Raw genomic sequence first — 5,867 nt, forward strand, 5'->3', positions numbered from 1 at the left:
CTCTACACATAGCTACAAGTTTATCATTCACTTATGCATAGATGAAACTTCAGTTATTTTGGACCGTCACTGCTATTTTTTCTTTATCTGATATTCTCCCAATGATTTATCTCTTCATTTTAAAAAAAGGAGTAAAGAGTTTATGGTGGGAAAAATGACAGTTAGGTCCCACAGTATTAATGACAATTAAGTGCCTAGCAAATTTGTTTGAAAGAATAAGTTAAAAATTTGATCCAAATTATTACAAATACATGATTTCAATTTTAAATAAGTATTTAAATATGAAATTTACTTTAGATCGCAACATAACTATTTGAATTGATATTTATAATTTATTTTGTAGAAAATTTTATTGGAGACTTAACTGTTGTTAATTTATTTCTTTGAGACCTAATTGTTATTTTCCTGTTGTGGTGTTTTGAAAAAAAAAAGTTTATGGTAAATAAGATATTATACTTTATCAGTGAAATAATGGAATAATTGATGACAACAGGTTATTACTTCATTGGATGCACATGGTGATTATAGTTTATTAGTGAACTGGCCCTATAGGCCAAATATATTTTATTTGGCAAACTCATGTGCATTGGCCACGTTCCATTTATCAATATTGTTGACTGTTTAACTTATTACATGGTTTGAATCTTATGCATTAGACAGGTCCTATCAAAGTTGTTCATTGTTTAACTTACATAGCCTGACATGTCGTTAAAAAATTTGAAAAAGGTGTGAATTATTTTACAATCACCTAACAAATTTTTTAATTGATGTAACATGGAAAAAAAAAAGCTGGTTTACAGTTTAATCTGAGATTATTTTTATAAGGGACAGAGGAAATAATTGCAAAATTAATAATTTTAAAGATAGACCCTATAATTGCTTCAACTTAAATATATCGTACAATATCTATATTTTCGTCTCTTATACTCTTAGGGTTTTTCTATAAGATAGAAAGAGAGTATTTTTTTAATCATATTTATAGAGAACTTTTATGATTTTTATGTCCATATTTACCTTATTGTCCCATTAAGTGCTATAGTATTTTTTTTTAAAGTATCTAAAAATGTTATTTTTAAACAAAATTAATGAGATTTAAAATTTTTCCTTTTTCTGATAAGATATTATAAAAGTGACTTATAAATAAAATAAAAAAAAGTGTAAAATCCCTCTTATTTATATTATAGATAAGAACTCCCTTAGAGATGTCTGATAGATATTTATAATATTTTTGAATATTTCAAAAGGAATTATTATAAATTAATAATATTAACTATTATTTAAGTCTGTTTATTATTTTATAACATATAATTTAAACAATATTTTATTTGAAACCATTTTTTAATTGTGATTAAAATAGTTTTGTTGCCCAACATTATGAGATCTACTTATAAAAAGCAATGCTTGCCTCAGGTTTAGTCAGAGCCTTAGTACTCTTAGCTTTTCTGTACTCTTCTATCATACTAATTCATTGTGCGGTTACCTAAGTGTATTTTATGAATTTCTATTGTTTTGTGTATCTATTTTTAGTAGGAAGAGTCTGCTTAATTCTAAGGAGCTGCCACACGATCAACCCGGTATGGCAGAATAGCTTTAAGGATAATGTCCTTGGGCACAACTCAAGCTATGTTTTCACCAGCTATTGCCAACAATGTCGCCCTTCCATGATGTTATTGATAATATCCCAAGGAAAAAGAAAGTTCCTATCACTAAAGAAGGAAAATTCCATCACTAAATAGATTTAGGGCATAATTTGCTACAAATCAGTTCGTTGTAAAACTTATCACTAATTAGTGTAGGGTAACATAAGTGGCATAATGGAATCACATTTAAAGACTATCTATAATAGGACTAGGGAATATTGCCCATAATATATGATGATGGTGGTAATGAGTAAAAATAAAAAAGGCAAAATTTAATAAAAAGGCAAAATTTAGTACTTAACTTTATATAATTTTATCCAATCAAATTAAAATAAATAAAGTTTAATTTTTTAATAATATTAATAATGAGAGTTTGTTATAAAATAAATAATATATAAAAGATACACATGTTTTTGTTTAATTGGAAACAAGGATTTTAACTATATACTCCTTTCGGATCACAATATAAGTTACTCCCTCCAATTCAAAATAAAAATAGTTTTTTAAAAAATAACTCAGATACCAATAAAGTCTTTATTCTTTTAAAAATATGTTGTTTTCCTCTTTTTACATTTAGTCCGAATAATTAATACACTTCATGACGTGTGACAGATAAATTTATATAATGATCTAAGTTAACAAATAAAAGGGTAAAATGGAAAGAAAATTTGCACTTATGGGTTGCTTATATTTTAAACCAAGATTAGCTAAGGAAAATGCTTATGTTTTGAACTGGATGGAGTATTATTAACAAATTTATGCTCTTTAAGAAAGGCTAGTTAAGATTTCAAAATTTTTTTTTTTGCATTGAGTATAATAATATAACACTTGATTTATTCAATTACCCTCATTACTTATTTAATAAAATAATGGTGTAATTGAAAAAATATAAAAAAATTATTCAATGATCTATATTTGGGCTAAACAAAATTTTCCAAAAAATAACCTATATTATAGTTTGGAGGGTGTAAGTTTTTTTTTTTTCAAAATAAAAATTGCTAATGCTTGCTATTTATATTTTAAAATATGACCGCTCCCAGTGTCAGGATAAGGCAGGGGATCCTACACAGTTTTCTTTGGTAGAGAATTCTGAAGTGTTTATTATTAATAAATTTCGAACGCTTATCCTCCAATTTCAAACTTGTATGTTGTGATCTATCCATTCTCTTTATCGCCAATAATAATAATAATAATAATAATAAAAGATCTATCCACTCTCGCCAATAAAATCAATATAAAACCGCAAACTGATACCACATTAAAAGAAGAAGAAGGAGAAGAAGCAAAGTTGAATATTATATAGTATTATTCAACAACTGTAGCTTTTTTTAAGTTATGGATTTATTCCAATATTTTGAAAACTTGCAGTTTTTTAAAAAATAGAGTATAATATATATATATATATATATAAGTAATTAGTTAGAGGATGTGCTTTCATTAGTTAGTAGGTTTTATAGTTAGTTCGGAGCACTAGAGAATAATACTTTGGATAAAACATGTTATATTAAAAAGTAAGTAGGAGGTTGAAACAGCAAGTCTTCAAAAATTAATGCCTACTCTCATTTTCTTGAAGCTCTTTCACTACTACAAAATGCCCCCTTACTTGACGGTTATTTTAGAAATTATTTGACGGTTTTTAACAGTTAAATAATGAGGCGCCATATATTTATTTGACGGTTAAAAACCGTCAAATATTTTAAAGATTACTTGACGGTTATTTCAAAATAACCGTTAAATAATCACTTAAACATTTACATATACTGCAGCAATATACTTAACGGTTATTTTAAATAACTGTCAAGTATTTAGTAATATTTGACAGATATTTTGTAACAAGCGTCAAATATGCTTTTGCAAATTCTGTGTGCCAAATACTTGACGGTTATTTCATAATAACCGTCAAGTATTCGTACATACTTGACGGTTATTTTGAAGTAACCGTCAAGTAAACTTATACTTGGCGTTTCTTTCTAAACAACCGTCAAGTATTTATGATGTGTTTTTTCCCCCCTACAAATACAAAGCAATCAAATATATATACCAGCCAGCCAACAATAAAAAAACAATTGAATCATTATTTATATTGAAATTACAATCTAAATATCTTTAATTTATCTTATATCTACCTATACTCTAAACCCGATGCCATAAAAAAATCTATAACTTTACCTACTTTACAAGTTTAAATTTCAAAATTAATTGGCCTCAGACATAAAATTGACCAAAATAAATAAATGTGTACATCAAAACTAATTAGGCCTAACCACTGCTGCTATCCACATGTTAAACACAGCCTGAGCTACCTCTTCAAGGGTTTCCTCTATATGTGCAGCTGCATACTGAATACAGTAGGCATCCTCGAAGTACTGTATGCAAAGAGTTACAACAAATTCAAGTTAATAGCTATCTAACAAAAGTTGTTAAAATTTATAATTTAAGTATCATTATATTAATATATACCTTGTTAGGTAATGTGGTAGGGGCATGGGTGATAATGTCCTTCAAGAATCTCATCAAGCAATAGCCACAGTCATTGCTCTGATCTGGCTGGAGTGGACACTGTGCAAAAAAAATTACATATCAATAAAATAATAGTTAAAAGGCCACGGTTTATTAATTAAAAACTTAGTCCATTAGGTTTTACCTTAACTGTGACCCATATCTCACAAGAGTCCAATACCCTTAAGTTAGGGGACAAGGTCTTGTTGGTCACAGTTCGATACAAGACCACAGCTCTAAGAAGAAAATAAAGAATAAATGTTAGAAATTCAATATATATGGATATTAAAATAACAATTAATAAAAATTTAACTTACTTATTAAAAAGTTATTACTTATTAAATAACAATCTCGACTCAAGGCCGTCAGGAATCACAAATGAGGTATAAAGGTGGCTTAAGTAAAAAAAACCAGGTTAATACACACACGTGCACACATACATATATATAATTTAAGTAATTAATTGAGCATCATCGAAGAAATACCTCATGTAGAAGCTCATCAGACTAGTACTGGCCATTTCATGCTTGAGAATTTCATTTAAAATTTCATCCCGAACAACTTCAAACAAGCCCGGTCTTCCATACAGCCTATCATCAAAACTAATGATATCCCCAATCGCAACTTGACGAGCCATCCTCGTAGCCATCGCATATGTCTTAAGAGAGGCACGGTATTTGTATTCTACAGTTGGCACCGATGCTACTGGATATTGCGAAACTGTGGCTGACTCTTTGGTATGGCCTGACTTACCTTTTAGCTTGCTCTTCCCTTTCAGCTGCACAACAAAAAAGTTAGATATTTATAATTATATTATAAAATTATAAATAATTATTTAAACCGTATCTTTTTCTTTGGAGGCAATGGGTCCTTTGCTAGCTTTGGTGTTACCGCTATTACAAGGTGGCTAGGCTATGCAACGAAGCTCCCTACTACTTCCCCTACCGTCTGTGCCTCATCAGTAGGAACAGGCAATGGATAGTTGGGGTCGATGGCAATAAGTAGAGAAACTCTAACACAGTTGGGCGAGAGGGGATGATTATGGATTATGTCCCCGAGAATGTTGTACACATGCCCTGTTACAATTACTCTACGTTCAGGAGTGTCTGCCAAACAATTGCAATCGTTCTCGCCCTAATTAAACAAACAATGACAATCAGTTTCTAAAATAAAAATAATTAGACAAATTCATAAGGTAAAACATATTACCTCAGGTAGTTTTTCTGAGGGGACTGTGCAGCTATCTTTCTGACTAGGGTTAATCTCACCCAAAGTCCTCCCAAGGACTTGCCCTTTCAACAACATGTCAATTAATGCTGCCTGGGCTAGTAGTTGCTGCTTCATAACGGCTTGCTCTTCTCTCAGCTCTTGGACCTCAGACGAAGAAGCTGATGTTTTCTTTTTTATCTTGCCAAAATATTACTTCTTCGTGACTCCGAAGCCAACACCCCTGACACAACCAGGGTGGTCAGTAGTTCCCAATGCCCTAGCCAAGATATCCTCATCCTCAGGAAGGTTGCCCTGTGAGACTTCCTGAGAGATGGAATCCTGTGTAGAGTAAATATGTTTAGTTTGAATATTCATAATTAATTATTAAGTAGTAGTTAAATATAATACTTACAATCTTTTCAGTAACCTCTTTCACGCGGGGGTTGTCAATAATTCCTTCTTTTTTAGTGCGTGCCAATGCCCAGAGCTTATGGCGGGATATGGTAACCTCTGATCCCT

General features: G+C 30.4%; 1 pseudogene; it reads right to left on the reverse strand.

The window, feature by feature from the left end:
* Positions 1–5,483, reverse strand: part of LOC129317394 (disease resistance protein RUN1-like) — a 13,628-nt pseudogene extending 8,145 nt beyond the window's left edge.
* Positions 5,484–5,867: the final 384 nt, after the last annotated feature.

This window comes from Prosopis cineraria, unplaced genomic scaffold, assembly GCF_029017545.1.
Source record: "Prosopis cineraria cultivar Desert tree isolate PC_DT_omini unplaced genomic scaffold, ASM2901754v1 PC8, whole genome shotgun sequence".
Classification (NCBI taxonomy): Eukaryota; Viridiplantae; Streptophyta; class Magnoliopsida; order Fabales; family Fabaceae; genus Prosopis; species Prosopis cineraria.